We start from the raw sequence: 21373 nt of genomic DNA on the forward strand, positions 1-21373 counted from the left end.
AACGATTAACATAAGTACTGCAAGCCTGCCCTTCAATATAACTACAGCTCCTTTATAGATACACAATGCATGCCCTATTTTTGTTTACTATGGGTGTTAGTGGGGGCCTGAAGTTTGAGTTTCACCTAACGCCTCACAAAGTATAGAGCAGCCACAGGTGACTTTACATCGATGTAATGTTTTCAGTTTGTTTCTTTTTCCTTGCAGTATACTATCTGTCCAAACCCTGCTCAAGCATATTCTACCCATGCCCCTCCCATCACATGAGCCTATTTATCTCCTCATTATACAAACTGACACAAGCATTACTGTCCTGGATAGATAAGAGAAGGGTTCTGCACACAGTGAGTAGATATATTAAAAGGATAATTCATTTAGAATTCTGCTGCAAATGCTAACCTTTTTGCTTTATAGTTTAGTGACCAAAGTGTGTATTCACTAAACAATGAATTTTAGCAAATTAAATCCAAACAGCAATATTTAGGCTAAAATTGCAAAACTGTGACTATAGCTGAGTTATGTTGTTTTTTTTCCAAAGATATTATTTTAGCCTTTATATTAGAATTCGGATTTAACTTGCTAAAATTCAGAGTTTAGTTTAGTAAATAACCCTGCAAATGTTGCCTTAATGACAAATGTTCAGTTTATTGAATAGCACGTCTTCTGCAGCTCAGATCTGTCCGCCCTTGTTTTGTACTAGGCTAGATTTTTGCAAAAAAAATAGTTTCAGCAGGTTGGAATTAAGATAATTTCATTTCATCTACACCCAAATTAATTGATCCTATCTGATTTAGGATGATGTGCCTAATATTCTTTTATCTCCTGTGAGTTTGCCTTATAACATTGCGTGTCATATTCTCAGTATTCACTGATCACACGCATACATATAGGGGTTTGCAGGGGTCGCAGTTGCCACCGGGCCGTCAATCTGGGGGGCCTGGCCGCCCTGCGGACTCCTGCATCCAGGTACCAGCCACCGTGTTTTGCGGCCCCGTCACGCGCGGCAAACCTCACATGCTGTTAGGGCCACCCAATGGAGATAGATTTTCAGGGGGCCCGGATCAGTTTCACACCGGGGCCCCCTGGATTGTGTGTACGCCACTGGATCACACTATGCCTACTCTGTGTTTTTATTAGATATCACAGACTATGTACTCTCTGAGCAAGGTTGTATTATCATTGTATTGTTTACACCTTGGGAGGTGTCACTCCAATTTCCTGCATGCCTACTCCTTTGTATGTTTCACGCTTTTTTGGTGTTCTAGAGGGCACACTATTCAGTAGGTTTGCTGTACATCTGCCTTCAGTGGTTTTCTCTTGTATGCTATATTATTGTATATCTTCTTGATACTGTGTCTTCAATTGAGAAACAGTCCTTGAGGAAGTCCCTGATAGGGATGAAACGCGTAGGACTTGGACTTATCCTGTGAATCTCTTGATACCAGTTTTACCTGCTGTTGTTTACTTCTGTGTATGTAAATAAATTTTGCATTGTGCACTTTATTCATATGGTTATTTTATCTGGCTGCACTTTACCTGTTTTTCATTAAATGAGACCGACATCAATAAAACCCAGGAATTGAGAAGACATACATCAATAATTTCTGAAGGCTCTTTATTTGGCTCCAAAGTGTGAGTGGCCAATTGGCACTTAATATACAACATTATTTGGTTACACAGTGTTGCGCTATGTTGTATTATTCTTGTTTCCCCTAGCTGGACAAGTCCTGTACATCGCATTTGTACTGACTGAAGATTTGAGGAGATATTCGGGTAACTCCATTGCTAGAAGGGAAGTTGTGTGCATTAGTATATGCACCTTAGCTCACTTAAGCACTTTATTACGTAGGAGAATTAGTGCAATCACACACATATGCACTTTTCTTAATTCAAACACTTTCATTGGGTGATATTGAGAAAGAGTATTTTTTTGCTTATATGCAACAGGCCTAGGTTTTCTCTGTAATGGCACATGTGAGCAAAATGTTGAGACTCAAGCCCAAGGCATGAGTTGAAACTCACAGTAGAGCAAACTATTAAGTTTTTGCCAGTTCTCAGTTTAGGACTCCTGTCTTAATTTTGTTCAAATTGTGAATGTGCATACCGCACGCAACTTAGACTGATCTCTCTCTCCTTCTTAGAGTGTGAATGTGTAGGGAACATGTCTACCAATTACTGAACACAGTCCCTGTGCAGGTGTTACTAGCATTAAAATCCTTTAAAAGTATTTTTTGGCATATTTTTTTACAGTTCAATATCAATATAAAGCATTAAAATGTAAGGGGTCATTTTTTTAACCTATTAATTGATTCCCATTATGCATGCCCTGTTTACAAAGGACCCGATATCAGTTGATCATACACTAATTTTAACCTTGAAGGACACTATACGCACCAAAATAACTTTAGACTAATGGAAACATTTTAGTGTATTTATCATGCCGCTGCAGTCTCACTGCTCAATTATCTTTTTTTTAGAAGTCAAGTCACGTTGTTTATGCAGCTCTAGTCACACCCTCCATGCATGTGACCATCACAGTCTCCCTACACACTTCCCGTAAAGAGAGATCTAATGTTTAAACTTCCTTTATTGTACATTGTGGTTAATTTAGAATTTTTATCCCCTTCTCCATTAATAGCCTTCTAGAACATGCAGGAGCCTCCTGTGTGTTTGTAAAGTTACAGAGCAGGAGATAAAACTTCTAAAACACACTTTTTACTAAAAAACTTTTTTTTCCCTGCAGGCTATGTGAATCGGCCAAGGGTAGGTGTTTCTAGGTCTAAATGAACAGAAACAAAAGTGATTTAACTCTAAAATGACATAATTGAGTAGTGCCACTACAGGACCTTTCTAAAACTGAACTCCTTGTCTTTCCTCCTCCTAACACTGATACTCCTCTCTCGCTCTCCCTTCAAGTCAGTGATATCCACATAAGTCCATCCCTGCAAGCGCGCTGTCTTGGCGTCATACTTGACTCTGGTCTCACCTTTGAGTCTCACATCCAGTTTGTTGCCAAGTCCTGTAGGTTCCAAACTCAAAAACATAGCCCAACATCTGCCCCTTTCTTACGCAAGATGCTACCAAGGAGCTTGTCCATGCTCTAGTAATTTCCTGCATGGATTACTGTAACCCTCTCCTGATTGGTCTCCCCAAAAGCCGTATTGCCCCGCTACAGTCTGTAATGAATGCTGCAGCTAGACTGATTTTCCTCTCTAGTCAGTCCTCTCACACCTCACCCCTCTGCCAGTCCTTACATTGGCTCCCTGTATCCTATAGGAGTCAATTCAAAGTGCTAACCCATACATATAAAGCACTGAACAATTCAAGCCCCTCTTATATCTCTTCACTAATCCATAGGTATGCCCCTCCTCGTACCCTCCGCTTTGCCCGTGACCACCTCCTGACCGCTGCTCGCACCCGCACGGCCAACTCGCGCTTGCAGGATCTCTCGCGGGCGGCTCCTCTCCTATGGAATAGTTTGCCTACCGCCATCAGACTTTCCCCTAGTCTTCAATCATTTAACCCCTTAAGGACCAAACTTCTGGAATAAAAGGGAATCATGACATGTCACACATGTCATGTGTCCTTAAGGGGTTAAGGAGGGCCTTAAAACCCATCTCTTCAGGAAAGCTTATGGCCTCCCAGAGTAATTGCTACCTTACATACCTGTCTCTTGCTCTCTCCTATGGGACAGTGCTTTGCTCTCTCCTCCAGCTCTGCTTCACTCTTACTTGATATATCCTGTCCTAATGTTTCTAATACCCCACCTCCTATAGTCTGTAAGCTAATTTGAGTAGGGTCCTCTTCAACCTATTGTTCCTGTAAGTTTTCTCGTAATTGTCCTATTTCTTGTTACATCCCCCTCAAAATATTGTAAAGCGCTACGGAATCTGTTGGCGCTATATAAATGGCAATAATAATAATAATACACAAAAACTCATTAACCAAAGTTATTTTAATGCTTATAGTGTACCTTTAATGATAAACAAGTCAGATTGTCCCCCCTGCTCCTGTTTAAGTTTTCACTTCACTTTTGACTTTGGATTACCTTCTATGTTTTTGAAAGGAAAATGGTGTGCTCAGGTTTCTAAATATTTATACAGGTATTGAAAAAGTTAAATCACTTATGATGACAACAAAGGCTAACTAACAGGTTTATTAATCCAGTAAATCCCCTGTTTCTAACAACATGCTTGGAAACTATTTGTTGAAATCTGGCGTGTCTTCACTTCTAGGATTAGGTTCCTTCAGATTAGATAATTTTATTTCTTGTACAGAGCAACCGGTTCCCATTTGCCTTCTATAGGGAAATTTATTTACAACAGATAAGCTCACTTGTATTTCTTCATGGTATAGAAACAAAGTCCCCAGCCACAGCTTCGTTAATCACATGGGATTAGTGTAACTGCTGAATTAGTGGATTGCATGACAGCTATGAGCCTGTTCTCAGCCATGTTCACAGTTTTGTGAACAGGACTGAATTCATACCTCCCAAGTGTCCCTATTTAGAAGAGACAGTCCCTATTTTACGGTCCAAATCTTTGTCCCTAGAAGCTCCATATTGTTGGTGAGTACGGAAATATACAAGAGCTCCACAACAATAATAGACACAGAAATGTGTCTTTAAATTATTATTATTTTTATTATTATTATTGGTATTTATATAGCGCCAACATATTCCGTAGTGCTTTACAATATTATCAAGGGGTAGATTTAACAATAAATTAGATAATTACGAAAAACTTACAGGAACAATAGGTTAAAGAGGGCCCTGCTCAAATGAGCTTGATGGTAGTAGGCAGGCTATTCCAATAGAAAGGTGCCACCTGCGAGAAATCCTGCAAGCGTGAGTTGGCCGTACGAGTGCGAACAGCGGACAGGACAAGGTGACGGCAGAGCAGAGAGACCGAAAAGGGGCATAGTTGCGGACAGTGAAGAGATACAGAAGGGGCTAAAATTGGTCAGTGCCTTATAGGTGTGGATTAGTACCTTGAATTGACTCCTATAGGATACAAGAAGCCAATGTAAGGACTGACAGAGGGGAGAGGTGTGAGAGGAGCGACAGGAGAGGAAAATCAGTCTAGCTGCAGCATTCATTACAGACTGAAGTGGGGGAAATATGACTTGTGGGAAGACCTATTAGGAGAGAGTTACAATAATCCATGCAAGAGATTACTAGAGCATGTACAAGCTCTTAGCCCGCATCCACCCCATGCTACTATGTTTTGAAGGTGGATTCTACAGGATTTGATAACAGACTGGATGTGAGGCTCAAATGTGAGCCTAGAATTAAATAGGGCGCCAAGACAGAGTGCTTGCAAGGTTGGGCTGATGTGGATACCACCAACTTCAAGGGAGAGGAGTATCATTGTTGTAGGAGGAAAGAAGTTAAATTTTAGAGAGATTGAGTTTCGAAAAGCAGGAGGACATCCAATCAGAGATGGAAGAAATGCAAGCAGTGACACGTTGCAGGACGGCAGGAGGTCCGGGGAGGAGAGATATATCTAGGTGTAATCAGCGTTCAGGTGGTAGTGGAATCCAAATGAGGTAACACGTTTGCCAAGAGAGGCAGTATAAAGAGAAAATAGAAGGGGACCAAGTACAGAGCCTTGGGGGACTCCAACCGAGACAAGACAAAGAAGACACAGAATGAGCGTTGGGATAGAATGAAAACCAAGAGGGGACAGTGTTACAGAGACCGAGTGATTGAAGAGTTTGGAGAAGGAGAACATGTTTTACAGAGTCAAAGGCAGCAGAGAGGTCAAGAAGAATTAGTATGGAGTACTGCCTTTGGATTTACCTGTGATTAGGTCGTTAGTGACTTGAATTAGAGCAGTCTCAGTAGAGTAGAGGGGACGGAAATGTGTTTAGAAATCAGAAAATGTTTTTAGAAATCAATCTTTGTAAATACGATATATTGTTCTTGTTCTAAATTATGTATTAGATGCATAAATTGTTATTAGTAAGTCACCTAAATGGAGCACTAATCAGCATAACCTGTAGTATAGGGTGGTAAGTGCTTAGAGTAATGGTTACATTTGCCATACTGGTTGTTTAAGTATATACAAAGGAAAACAAATGTAAATCATATACACATTTAGTCAAAAGTCAGGAATCACCCATATACCTGTAGAATGAGTAATGTTAATATTTTCAGCAGTATAATGTAATAGACTACAATACTAGTCCGGCCTAAAATTAACTTGTCGCTGCAAAGATCAACCATTGCGATTGGTTACAGCAATATCACACACTAATCAACCATTCTAATCCCAAACTGCTAGCATGTTGGTATATGTGGACTTTATATTATACTAGTCCGGCCTAAAAGTAACTTGTCACTGCAACCATGACAACGACCAGCAACACAAACTATGAAAGTCAGCCAAATAAAATAGAAATCTTTTTTTTTTGTTATACATTTACAAGTAACTTAGTTAGCATATTGTATAGATTAAATTGTAATAATCTGATGCTTGGTTTAAATGTTTATCACAGTATAGCTATTTTAATTAATATTTATTAACATTTATTTATCTCATTGTGATCAGAAAACATTGCCACCCAAAACTCTAGTATATAAGAATGTTTTTAAAGATGTAAATCATTCCCATTATACTGAACACTTATGAAAAGATACTCAAAATGTTGTTAAATTCTAGGGTTACACTTCCAGATGGTTACATCTGTTTACTTATCCTCAAACACACAGACACAACCTAAATTGAGATTGATATAGAAATCTACAAAGGGTCCTTGGCATTTTTTGCAATGGTTGAATTTCCACTCGCTTGGTAACCTACATTACAAGTATCTCCATTAGTCTGTTGTCTGTTACATAATGGTAATACTGCCTTTAATGTAACATTAAAGGGACACTCCAGTGCCAGGAAAACAATCAGTTTTCCTGGCATTGCAGGTCCCCTCTCCCTCCTACCCCGCATCCCAGGTTGCTGAAGGGGTGAAAACCCCTTCAGTGACTTACCAAAGTCCAGCGCCGATGTCCCTCAGGAGACGTGGAGGAGGCCGTAGGAGGGCAACAACCCAGCAGCAGGACCGCTACCTCCGCCTTTGTCCAAGAAGGAACAGGAGGAGCACTGCCAGAGCCCTGCAAAATAACCTCCAGCAAGCCACAAATGTGCATGTGTCTGCTCAAACGGTCAGAAACAGACTCCATGAGGGTGGTATGAGGGCCTGACGTCCACAGGTGGCGGTTGTGCTTACAGCCCAACACCGTGCAGGACGTTTGGCATTTGCCAGAGAACACCAAGATTGGCAAATTCGCCACTGGCGACCTGTGCTCTTCACAGATGAAAGCAGGTTCACACTGAGCACATGTGACAGACGTGACAGAGTCTGGAGATGCCGTGGAGGGGTTTGGGGACCCCTAGTCACCTGGGGGGAGGTAACTTTTTTTTAGGGCCCCCACCCGCCGCTCAGGGGTGGGGGCTGGGGGGAGGACAATAGGGCCCCCCACCCATTGGTATTTAGAGCCCCCACCCGCCGCTCAGGGATGGGGGCCAGGGGGGAGGACCTTAGGTCCCCCCTATTAGTATTTAGGGCCCCCACCCACCGCTCAGGGGTGGGGGCCAGGGGGGAGGACATTAGGTCCCCCCTTATTATAATTTAGGGCCCCCACCCACTGCTCAGGTGTGGGGGCCAGGGGGGATTACATTAGGTCCCCCCTTATTATAATTTAGGGCCCCCACCCACATTAGGTACCCCCCTTATTATAATTTAGGGCCCCCACCCACCGCTCAGGGGTGGGGGCCAGGGATGAGGACATTAGGTCCCCCCCTTTTTTTACTGTAGGACCCTCACCCACCACTCAGGGGTGGGGGCCAGGGGGAGGACATTAGGTCCCCCTCTTATTATAATTTAGGGCCCCCACCCACCGCTCAGCGGTGGGGGCCAGCGGGGAGGACATTAGGTCCCCCCTTTATTTGTATTTAGGGCCCTCACCCACCACTCAGGGGGGAGGACATTAGGTCCCCCCCTTATTATAATTTAGGGACCCCACCCACTGCTCAGGGGTGGGGGCCAGGGGGGATGACATTAGGCCCCCCTTTATTATAATTTAGGGCCCCCACCCACCGCTCAGGGGTGGGGGCCAAGGGGAACCCACTAGGTCCCCCCCTTATTTTACTGTAGGGCCCCCACCCGTTGCTCAGGGGTGGAGGCGGGGGGGGGGCAATAGGTCTTTTTTTTTTAACACTGAGCAGTCACAGGCTGCTCACTGTTTAATAGACATTCCCCTGCTCACGGTATAGTGAGTAGGGGCATAATTTACTAATACTAAGTATTTTTTACTTAGTATTAGTAAATTTGGCTGAAAGACCAATTCAGGTCTTTCAGCCTTTTAGTAGATAGCTCACTAATACCGTGGGAATTAGGGAGTTATCTACTTATTCATCCCTGTCATTACATTGACTATCTAAGTAACTTACATTTTAAATGAATGTATGTCACTTGATTGTTGTAAGTGTTGCAAATGCTTACAGCTGAATCCTTGGTATGTTTGTATACTTTTTATTTATAATTGTATACAATGTAACATTCTTCTTCTTTCGCTGGGTAAGTATATTAGTACTTAGGCAATACTGTGCTTCGGAACTTTGGCACTTTGACACTTCGGAACTTCGGCAACTTCGGGACTTCGGCACTTTGAGACTTCGGAAATTCGGTAATTTCGGAACTTCGGGACCTCGGCAACTTCGGCAATTCGGCACTTCGCCAATTCGGACATTCGGAAGTACCCAAATGTCCGAATTTCCCGAAATTCTTCCGAATTCATATTCGGACCGAAACGAATTGCACATGTCTAATAAGCATCACACTAATTCACACATATAAAGACACACACACAAATATTCAATCACTTATATACAGGTGCATGGAGTTGTCTGTGAAGGCATGCATATTTCCTCAAGATTTGTAGAGAGGCATATAATATTTAACCCCAGGAGAGTATATGTTGTGTGCAACATAACAAGAAGTATGGTTATATGTGGCCCCTGTGGTGGAGCATTCCAAGAGTAGGGTGGGCCAGTTCTCCAATCTGCAGTTTACAGACAACTGCAAAACATTGAGTCCAGGCCAGGAGTTCAGACTGACTCCAACACACTGCCCAGCTGAAAGTAATTAGCAGTAGTAAATAAAATAAATTCCTGCCTGGTTGACAGGGAAGATATATATTATTATTTTTTTTTTCTTTTGAGGACTGGAAGCAGCATACTAGACTGCAAGCAAGGCCTGTGGGGCAGCAAACTCTGCATTCTATAAAGTTGGTGAAATGCTGGTAATGTCTCTCCAAACCCCGGTCCCATCTCAGAAAACTCACCACATACTAACCAAAGGATCCACACTAATCTCATACCCATCTCATATTCCTCTAAATCCTCCTTCAATACTGCCCTCTGGAATGCACGCTCTGTTTGCAATATTACAAAATCTACTGTTGTCCTTGACCTCTTCATCTCTCGTTCAATAGATTCACTAGCCTTAACAGAAACCTGTCTCTCCCCCTCTGACACTGCTACCCCTGCATCTTTTGTCCTTTGGTGGTCTTCAACTTACCCACAACCCAAGAAACTCTGAATGTAAAGCTGGTGGTGTAGGGTTTCTCCTCTCCCCTCACTGCTCCTTTAAACCTCTACCTACCCCCCCTTCCCTCTCTTTCCCATCATTTGAAATACATTTAATTCCCCTTTTCAAACCCTTCTCTGCTAACATTGCTCTTATTTATTGCCCCCCTGGTTCCCCTCTTCTCTCCCTTGACCACTTTGCTGCCTGGCTACCCTATTTCCTCTCTTCTAATATTCCATCCCTAATTCTCGGGGACTTCAATATTCCCATTAACCCACCTTTGACCTCTGCAGCCTCTAAACTACTTTCAATTACTTCCAGCTGGCAATACCCTTGACCTAATCTTCTCTTATTCATGTACAGTATCTAATATCGGCAACACTTCATTTCCTCTTTCTGATCACCATTTCATATAATTTGCTCTCATGTACCCCCTCACCCAACAACCTCAGTCTAACCCCCCTCAACTCAGGAGGGACCTTAATTCTCTTGATCCCCAGCAGCTGTCAGCTGATATTGATTCACAATTGCTACCCATCCCTTCCCTCTCCTGTCCTTCACTGGCCATCTCTGCATATAACACTACCCTTACCTCTGCCTTGAACGCTGTAGCACCGCTCCAAACAAGCACCTCAAGGAGGACCCGCCCTCAACCCTGGCATACTAAATCAACACGCTACCTGCAAAGATGCTCCCGTTGTGCTGAATGCTCCTGGAGGAAGTCTCGCACCCGGTCAGACTTTCTCCATTATAGATTCATATTGTGTCATATTCATACAGCGCAGCCCTTGCCCTTGCCAAACAGTCCTACTTTTCCTTTCTCATTAGAACATGCTCCCGCAATCCCAGGCGTCTCTTTGACACCTTTAATTCTCTTCTTTGCCCTGCTGTGGCCACCCCCCAAACTAACCTTACTGCCGATAGCTTTGAATGTTACTTTACCGACAAGGTTGAACAGCTAAGGAAAGAATTCTCCCCTCCTTGCCGTTCTCTTTCTCAACCACACATAGATCATGACTTTCCTACCCTTCAGACGTTCTCCCCGGCTACTGACCAAGAGGTGGCAGCTCTAATCTTTTCCTCTCGCCCCACCACTTGCCCACTCGATCCTGTCCCATCTCACTTTATTAGATCTCTCTCCACTTGTCTCATGCCTTCTTTAACACACATCTTCAACCGCTCTCTCTCTTCTGGCATTGTCCCCGCTGACCTTAAACATTCCACTGTAGTACCTATCCTGAAAAAAACATCTCTTGACCCATACTCCCCTCTAACTATTGTCCTAAATCCCTGCTCCCTTTTTCCTCAAAGCTTCTGGAAAGCATTGTCTTTACCCATGTGTCTCACTTCCTCATTTCCAACTCTCTCCTTGACCCTCTTCAATTTGGCTTCCGCCCTCTCCACTCTACTGAGACTGCGCTTATCAAAGTTACTAACAACCTAACCGCAGCTAAATCCAAAGGCCACTACTCCATATTAATTCTTCTTGACCTCTCTGCTGCCTTTGACACCATTGATCATGCTCTCCTTCTTCAAACTCTTCAATCACTCGGTCTCTATGACTTTGTCCTCTCGTGTTTTCCTCTTATCTTTCCCAATGCTCATTCAGTGTCTCCTTTTCTAATGATTCCTCCTCCCCTCGTCCTGTCTCGGTTGGAGTCCCCCAAGGCTCTGTACTTGGTCCCCTTCTATTTTATATTTATACTGCCTCTCTTGGCAAACTTATTACCTCTTTTGGATTCAACTACCACCTGTGCGCTGATGACACCCAGATATATTTCTCCTCCCCGGACCTCTCCCCTGCCGTCCTGCAATGTGTCACTGCTTGCCTTTCTTCCATCTCTGACTGGATGTCCTTCCGCTTTCTGAAACTCAATCTCTCTAAAACTGTGCTCCTTGTCTTTCCTAATCCTAATACTGATCCTCCTCTTTCGCTCTCCCTTCAAGTTTGTGGTACCCACATCAGTCCATCCTTACAAGCGCACTGTCTTGGCGTCATACTTGATTCTGGCCTCACATTTGAGCCTCACATCCAATCTGTAGATTCCATCTTATAAACATAGCCCACGCCCGCCCCTTTCTTACGCAAAATGCTACCAAGGAGCTTGTCCATGCTCTAGTAATTTCCCGCATGGATTATTGTAACCCTCTCCTGATTGGTCTTCCCAAAAGCCGTACTACACCGCTACAGTCCATAATGAATGCTGCTGCCAGACTGATTTTCCTCTCTAGTCAGTTCTCTCACACCTCACACCTCTGTCAGGCCTTACATTGGCTTCCTGTATGCTATAGGAGTCAATTAAAGGTACTAACTCACACCTATAAAGCACTGAACAACTCTAGCCCCTCTTATATCTCTTCACAGATCCATAGGTATGTCCCTTCTCGGTCTCTCTGCTCTGCTTGTGACCTCCTCCTGTCCGTTGTCTGCACCCGTACGGCCAACTCACGCTGGCAGGACTTCTCACCGGTGGCTCCCTTCCTATGGAATAGCCTGCTTACCGCCATCAGACTCTCCCCTAGTCTTGCATCTTTTAAGAAGTGCCTTAAAACCCACCTCTTTAGGAAAGCTTATGGCCTCCCAGATTAAGCTCTACCTCACATACCTGTCTCTTGCTCTCTCCTAAAGAGCATTCCACATTATTTGGATGCAAATTTCTGTCCTATTGTGTTTTACACCCCACCTCCTATAGAATGTAAGCTTGTTTGAGCAGGGTCCTCTCCAACCTATCGTTCCTGTAAGCTTTTTGTAATTGTCCTATTTATAGTTAAATACCCCTCTCATAACATTGTAAAGTGCTACGGAATCTGTTGGTATAAATGGCAATAATAATAATAATTTAGTATAAACTATGATAGTGAGTATGTTAGTAAGAGCTCAAATGAGCTAGGATTTTTCTTGTAGGAATTTAGTTTGTGAATTATGTTTCTAATGCTACCTCCTGAAGTGAACTGCACAATAAATTGCCTGAATTTTTCATTGATTTTGCAAGACTGTGCCTGTTTATACCCTGGAGGTGTGTTCCATTTGCATAGACATACCCTGTGCAGTTTCAGGATCACAACAGGGACACACAACATGAAACACTCATTCATACAAAAATGCATACTTACATACAATGACACACGCAGATGCACAATTACTAGCATGCAAGGACATATACAAATATAAACCATTACTCATCTACAAGGACACATACAGATGCACAATTATTAAAATATGTGGATATAACAAAGCCAAATACACTCACAAACAAATGACTTGCAAAAAGACAAGCACTCACATATAATTTGAATAGTGAAGTCAATATTGTCCCTCTGATGCTCACTTTTCTTGATGGTGAGGAGGAAAAGAGAGTAACTGGATGCTTAATAGATGAGATGGCATTTTTTATATTGATTCATGTTAAGATGTTGTGTATATTTTATATTACATGATAATTATAAGCTCTAGTTAATGTTTTAGGTTTGGAAGTAAGGTTAGTGTTTTGGTTAGAGCTAGGGGTAGTGTATTAGGGCAATATAGAGAATGGTGGACAGTGGTGAGACATACGTGCACTTTCTTACAGAAATATAACTAGTTAGACATAACTATCAACACTCACATGAACCCACACTCAGATTAGTAATACACATAATACAGTAAGTAGTTAGACACACATTCTATTCAATTAACAACACACTCACACATACAAAGGCACATACATACAAAGAAAGACATATGCAGGGACATAAAGTTGCACACTTAAACATACAAAAATACTATCACATACAAGAGCAGACACAGAAACAGACTCACGTTTACATGGACACAAACACAATGACATGTACAAAGACACACACTCACTCACATAGACACACACAGACATGTATTTTTTTTTTTTTTTAAATAAAGCATTTTTTTCTTCTTTGCGCTTATCTTGGTGAAAAGTGAAATACAGAAATCAAGAGTCTGTTTTACATAAAGCTTTGTTGTTCTTTAGTTATACAGTGTTGCATCTTATCAACACATTGTTGTTCTTTACCTTCATTTCCTGTAGTATTTAAAGGAACACTATAGTCACCTAAATTACTTTAGCTAAATAAAGCAGTTTTAGTGTATAGATCATTCCCCTGCAATTTCACTGCTCAATTCACTGTCATTTAGGAGTTAAATCACTTTGTTTCTGTTTATGCAGCCCTAGCCACACCTCCCCTGGCTATGATTGACAGAGCCTGCATGAAAAAAAAAACTGGTTTCACTTTCAAACAGATGTAATTTACCTTAAATAATTGTATCTCAATCTCTAAATTGAACTTTAATCACATACAGGAGGCTCTTGCAGGGTCTAGCAAGCTATTAACATAGCAGGGGATATGAAAATCATAATTAAACAGAACTTGCAATAAAGAAAGCCTAAATAGGGCTCTCTTTACAGGAAGTGTTTATGGAAGGCTGTGCAAGTCACATGCAGGGAGGTGTGACTAGGGTTCATAAACAAAGGGATTTAACTCCTAAATGGCAGAGGATTGAGTAGTGAGGCTGCAGGGGCATGTTCTATACACCAACACTGCTTCATTAAGCTAAAGTTGTTCAGGTGACTATAGTGTCCCTTGAAAATCATGTTTTTGAAGTGCACTGATGGTAATATCACCCATGTCAATATTACTCATAAATTGAGCAAAGCAAGGTTCAACTCCAAAGTGAAACACAGGATTTAAGAACATATTAATGTATGTCAGGAGTATGAAAAACTTTTAACTAATGTGTAATTCTCATACTCAGAAGGACATATCCACCCTGCCCTGAATGGAGAAGGATAGGGTCTGTGCTGCCAGGTGCACACTCTCCAACCGTCCCAATATTTGAGACTTAGTTAATGAGACTCTGGAGCCCTCTATTTTCCTTCTTATCACAAAGAATGGTGGACAAAGTTAGGAAAAGGGTGTCATTTATTAAAATTACTTGTGAGGGGGAAACAGAGCAAACTTAGAATTATGACTGTTCCAGTGCAGCTGTAATAGTTAGGGATAGTTAAGGTGTATGAAAATACATTAATGGAATTAATGGCTATCTCTATGTGAAAATTACCCTTTGATAGCTAATGTGTTCACGTATCAAGCAAGCCCTGACTCTGTACTTCAATCACATCAGCTACTAATCATTTAACACTGACAGGGATATTCAAGAGCATCCAATTTTGCCAAGTCATGTCCCGAGATAATCATGTGGTAGAAATTGGGACAAATCCGAGGAAATTGAATGTGTAGATACTTGTTTTATTATTCTCCATAATTTTCTCAGCTGACTCTGAATAGATACAGATGTGTTTCCAAACTAATCTGAATCAGCCTCTGTAGCCAGTGAGGTTAGTGGTCAAATATTAAAACTTCCTGTCTATTTGCCTGGAGGAAATTGGAGCATTTATTTTATTCAAATTTTTTTTGGTGTTTGATAGATATTTGAATCATGTATTTTATAAGGGATTTGGACCAGTTATTACATTTTTTTTTTAAATCTTTTTATTTTACCAATCAATTAATAGTTCTGAATTGGATGAGCAATGTTTCCTGAATATATCCTGGATTTGCATTTAGTAACGTAAATCTGTTATTCAATGCTGGGAAAGCCTGGTTATGTTCACTAAATGTTGCTAATTTGGAGTGTATTGTTCAGTTTTTAATGAATATTCCATTATAAACTATTCAGCCATTAACCTACTTTATACTTGGACCAACAGTAAGAACATACTGGAATGTGCTATGCATATGAACAATGTAGCCCCTTAAGAAAAAAACAAACAAACAAAAAAAAAACAGCTTCCCTTTCAATCACTACATTGTTGTTGTGTTTTGTTTTTTTTACTGTTTTTGCACTTTTGCACAGGATATGATTATATTAAATATCATGTATTTTAACCTAAGTGCATGTCAACTGGTTACTATTTTATTTTTTTCAAAGAAATGTATTGTAATAAACAAAATGCTTCCATCATTTTCTGTCACATTAATTGACATTTGAATTTCTGTTATGTAGCTGTTGTAATCTTGCAAGGAACACATTGAGAGTTAACCTCTAAATTGTTGTAGTGAATTGACCGCGGTTTGTAAAAATTATGCTCCTCTAGTCAGTGGCGGTACTACTGCGGTCGCAGGGTTCGCAGCTTTGTAACCCGGCCCCGGCCTGTGCTTTCAGGCAATGGCAATGAATTTCCAGGGGGCCTGGTCAGCGCTGCGGTGCTTTAACAGCATGACCATGCCCCCTTTGATAAGGTCAGAGGCTGGGAGGAAGTGACTGCCCCGGTCACTTCCTCCCAGAAACCACCGGGAGCCGCACGGGAGGAGGAAGGAGAGGAGGGAGTCAGAGTGGAAACTCTGATTCCCATCAGGCTGACCCACTGGCCCCCAGGGAAAGTCACCCTCCTACACCTAAAAGGTAGGAAACAGGAGGATGACTAAAACATTTTGTATGCGTGTCTGTATATGTGTGTTTATGTGTGTGTCTGTATATGTGTATGTGTGTGTGTATGTCTGTCTGTGTCTGTGTTTCTGTCTTTGTGTGTATGTCTGTCTGTGTGACTGTGTGTGTCTGTATGTATGTGTCTGCATGTGTATTTGTTTGCATGTGTGGGGAGGGGGACGATAGATGTATGGGTAGGGTGGCAGGGGGGTAGACATATGGTCGTGGCAGGGCAATTTTTGCACTGGGTCCACATGGTTTCTAGTTATGCCTCTGCCTCTAGTCAAGCTGTGACTAGAGCTGAAATATAATTTTTTTTTAGAGGAGTACTTTTTAGCAAAAGTTTACATTTTGATTTTTCATTCTCTGCCACTTTGTGTGAAGTGAATAAACGCCACTGTAAACACACCAGATAAGGTGCTGTAGACATTGGGGTGACACTGAAAATGCGTAGGTAGGGAATATAGACATAAGTAGACAAAAAAGACAAGATAAAGGAGCATGAGTACAGTGTGACAAAAGAGATTCTGATGTGTCACATGGCACAAGAGGCAGAGCCTCTCCCCTCCAGCTGTGACCAAAAAGAGATTGTGATACAGACGGTCTTGCAGAGATATCTGCCTGGCAGATCTAGATAGTTATTTGTTGAAAGGGTGGACATGAACAAAGGGGGAAGGGAACTGTAACAAATATAGTTGTATATTGCGTGCTGAGTGTTTAAACTGTAGAAGTGTTATTACCTTTTAAGGGGATTAAGGGGGTCAAGCCTCCTAAATGGTGGTTGTAAGGAAACCAAGTGTATTTAAACCTCCTTCGGTAGTTTCCTCCCGAACTGCCAGAGCCTAGTGTATATAGCTCTCCGTTCGGTAGTTGCAATAGACAAAATCCATACGAAATACCAATAGCTTTACAAGATAATTCCCTTAGTAAAGCATACGAATTCCCAAATAACAGCCGAAGTCAAGAAGAAGGGTACAAAATGAACTGTCTTTAATTACCACACACTGGCTTTTATGCAAGTCCCCATGCAAGGGGACATCCCACAGGGAGGGACAAAATATAACCAATCACATACAGTAAAAACATAAAACACACCCAGCACAAACATACAATTCCTTCCCCTAGCCCTGGAGATACTTAAGTCTGATAAAGTAATAATTTGATTATCTCCAGGCAGAAAAATCACTATTTTCCCCAATATCTGGAACACCCCTTTATACATGGGGTATCCCCACAAATATGTCCCCTGTTAGCCCCGATCTGGGTGACCAACATATTCAAATTTCACCCAGATCGGTTCAGGGGTTCTCAAAAACCATGGAAGTCCTCTGTGACCGGTTCACCGTGGGTGGGCTGCCCAAAATAGTTCCACAAGTTTGGGTGGTTTTGCCGGTCACTTTAGAAAAGGGAGAAAAACGAATAAAAGTACCGAATGGATTCCCCTGGCTCCTAGCAGCGATTGTTCCCCTCATTTGTATGCACAACCGTACCGAATAGCGCTCTTCTATCTAATCGGTACATATAGATCCAGCGTTCGTGTGTTTGAGACCGGTGTTCGGGAAGTTGAGTGTCCGATTTTAGTTCCAGACACTCGACGACCAAGTCCCGCTGCCTTTGTTCGTATGAAGAAAGATGGCCGCGGTTTTCTCAGCCACGTGGCGTTCGGTAGTACGAACGCTGGCCGCACACGTAGAGGGTTTAATTGACGCAGGCTTTGGAGTTAAATGAGCCAGGGGGTGGTCTTTGTTCGGTAGTTTCATCTACCGAAGGGAAAAATGAAGAAATACCGAATAAAAGGGTAATTTCTTCACAGTGATTTTAACACTATAAGTGTTTGTGTTCCTGACCCTTTAATGCTTTAAATGCCTGGTTTGTTTGTTTGTGTGTTTTAATTGTCTGTGCCTTAAAGCAAACAATTATACATAACCTCAGTAGGTTAACAACACAGAGCAAAATTTAGAAATTGCCCATGGGAGGACCCATCAAAATGTGTCTACATTCAGCAGCTGTTAAAGTAAGATTTTTTTTGGAAAGATTCTGGTTCTAGTGAAGCTGCCTATGGTAAAACCAGCAAAGCTGGCTGAATAATAAGAACCGTGACCTAGGGAGAATCAGAACAAGCTAGAAAGCACTAGTTGACTTGTTTTTGGGCATTTCTTTTTTCTAAATTCTGCCCTGTTTACCCCTGATATAGCAAATGAAGGTGAGGAGAAAGTTTAGGATAGATACAAGGTATCACATGTCTTCAGAAAGTATACAGCTCCCCACAAAGTATACAGCTTCCCTCTGAAAGCAGACATGGTTCAGAAGATCAGCTTACATGAAAACGCAATCTCTCACCAATTGCCATTGCATTTTGAGGTATACCATTAGGTATGAAGGACGTTCAGGAATTAAAAATCAATATTTTAAATGTTTATTCCATGGAAGATTGCAAGTACAGAGAAGCCAGGAATTGTAATATGTAATATGGGAATAAATGACAATTTATGTCAGAAAAATGTTTGGTCATGTAGAAAAGAGCTGCCTTGGCCACCTAGTATAGAGCTAAGTAAGAGTGTTTTTCAGCTTACAAAGCTATGCTGAACCCATTCATGGCTAATGACATGATTGTACTTCATAGCAAACCAGACTTTAAATATCACAATTGGAAATTATCATTGAAAACGTAACATATACAGTGCTATATAGAGTTGAAAATGTGAAGTAAACATGACTTTAGATGTTTTTCTATATTCTTTAGGGATCTGTGATCCTTAATGGGGTTGTGAGTATGGTCCTTAAAGGGTTACTCTTTCTGGTGTAAAATGCCCTATTGGGCACTATGTCAAAGGTAACCCCCCTGTTTGTAGTAAAACATGCAAATTTAGCTTACCTGAAACCCAGCTCTGTGTGCTGAATTCCAATGCTGACCTCTCCTCCAACATCACTGGGCGCCATCCAATCACAAGCTTCTTATGCACGCACTTTGGCCAGTGAGGGGAGGGAAAGTTAGCGAGGGAGTCAGTCTGTAGGGAGTGATTTAAAAATAAATAAAACTGAGGCAATGGTGGAAGGCAGGAGGGAGCAGTGGGTAGGAAGAGGGGAGAGCAATCATTGCATTCACTACACAGACACTACAACCACTAAACACACTTCATCCACTACACAAATACACACTGCATTCACTACATAAACACACACGGTGCAACCACTTTACACACACACACCTTATATTCAGTATACACACATCTTGCATCCACTTTATACAGAATGTATCCCCTATATAAACAATGCATCCACTATATACAAATATATATAAAAATACAAAATACACAATACAGCACCTTTGCTCATTCACTAAACAGAAATTTCAAGTCTCACAGAATGTAATAGTTTTATTTAAAAACACCTCACCTAGGCAAAAAATAATGGAGGTTTATTTACAGTATATGATCATACATTGCATAAGCCTGCCACAACGTCAATGTACCCCATATCCAACTACCGTCCGATTTCCCTCATTAATCTTGATATAAAAATATTTTCAAAAATTCTAGAAGATAGATTGAACCAGATAATTTCAGATCTAATCCATTTAGATCAATCTGGCTTCATAAAAGGAAGATCAGCTAGTGATAATATCTGTAAAATTTTGAACATGAACTATAGCGAAAATTTATGGTAATGGTTTAGATTCTGCTTGGTTTTCTATTAAAAACGGAACCCGACAGGGGTGCCCATTGGCACCCCTTCTTTATATTCTTTCTATTGAGCCATTGGCAGTATATATAAGACAGCATCATAACATAACTGGGGTGCATTTAGGAAATCAGGAACAAAAAATAACTATGTTCGCTGATGATATAAATCTGACTTTAACAAACCCAGAATCTTCTATACCATCCACACTTCATTGGATAGAAGAATATAGTAGATTTTCTAACTATAAGATCAATATGCAAAAAACACAAGCTCTGCATGATAATCTACCAAGCTCATTAATAAGAAACCTGAATAATAACTGTAAATTTAAATGGTCCAATTCTTTATGTTATTTAGGAATAAATATAAATTTTGATATTGAAGAATGGACCACTGATAATTATACCATACTCCTTAGAGAAATTAGAAATGCAATTTTAAAATGGTCTAAATTACAAATATCTTGGCTTGGAAGAATAAACATCACTAGAGCATATCTACTTCCAAAATTACTACTACTTTGTAGTATCCCACTTAGAGTCCCAAAGAAAATACTTCAATTGTTTCATGGTCTATTTGTATCCTATGTTTGGGGCAACAAAAAAACCTAAGATTGCTCTTAAAGTTATGTCAGCTAGATTAGCAGAAGGAGGTCTATCCTTTCCCAATATATTTTATATCCACGACACAGTAATGTTTTCACACTATTTAGAATGGGGAAATAACAATTCAAAGCTACCTAAAAATTCAGGACCTATACGATACCTCTGGTATTTGCAGCTTTCCAAGTATTAAAGACAAAATTGGACTTGTAAATAAAGAACATTTAACTTACTTAAGAATAAAAAACTTTCTTTATAAGGTAACTATGATCGTATATTGTAACGTAACCACATTATGTTTTGCCTAGATTAGGTATTTAAAAAAAAAACTAATAAAATTGCTGTTTAGTGGATGAGTGAGTGGGCTGGACCTTGTGTAGATTTGGCAGAAGCCTGGGGGCTCAGGCCTTGAGCTGTGTAAGGGACCCCATCATTTCTAATGGCAGCCCTGTCAAAATACAATTACAAATATCTCAGTAAGTGCACAGTTTCAAGCAGAAACACTGCACATACATACTCCTACCACAATGACCACTTCAAATCACTGAAGTGGTCCTGGTAGTTGGAGTAACCATTTAAGGGGTTAAGAAAGTCTAGAAATACTATATTCTCACCCCTTTTAACAATAAAATACATCTTATAAAGTAGATATGAAATATATGCCTTTCAATGGAAACTATGGAGTTATAACCCGTCTTTCCATTTTAAAGTGTCAATTTAAATTTCATCACAATGACAGAGCCTACTCAGTGGGTCACATGGTCTTTAGAGATTGTCAAGTGACTTTTAGTAGTGTATGGTATGTACCCATCTCAAAGGTGGAATGCAAGTGGTCCGTTTTCTTCTGCTAGATGTGCTTTCCAGTTATCTTGTTCCAATATTTATACTTGCTCATTAATGATTGCAACATAATGATTCATTCTTCCAGGTAAGACAGGTGTGTATTGCAATAAAATATGCGCATGATTACAATACACGAAGCAGTCTCCACAATCACGCAGACCAGTTGGACCTGTTGTCTGTAAAGGAGATAGGAGATCTACAAAGTTAAGTAAGTAAGATT

General features: G+C 41.0%; 1 protein-coding gene across 2 annotated transcripts in view; it reads left to right on the forward strand.

The window, feature by feature from the left end:
- Positions 1-303: 303 nt before the first annotated feature.
- Positions 304-21373, forward strand: part of LOC134578204 (carcinoembryonic antigen-related cell adhesion molecule 19-like) — a 53755-nt gene continuing 32685 nt past the window's right edge. Inside the window, exons 1-2 of one of the 2 annotated variants that reach the window (XR_010086074.1) lie at positions 316-344; positions 21239-21361. The gene's annotated coding sequence lies outside the window, so the exon portion shown is untranslated. Of the gene's footprint in view, positions 345-21238; positions 21362-21373 lie in introns of both variants that reach the window. The other variant, XM_063437224.1, reaches the window with a different exon arrangement.

This window comes from Pelobates fuscus, chromosome 11 (assembly GCF_036172605.1).
Source record: "Pelobates fuscus isolate aPelFus1 chromosome 11, aPelFus1.pri, whole genome shotgun sequence".
Lineage (NCBI taxonomy): Eukaryota > Metazoa > Chordata > Amphibia > Anura > Pelobatidae > Pelobates > Pelobates fuscus.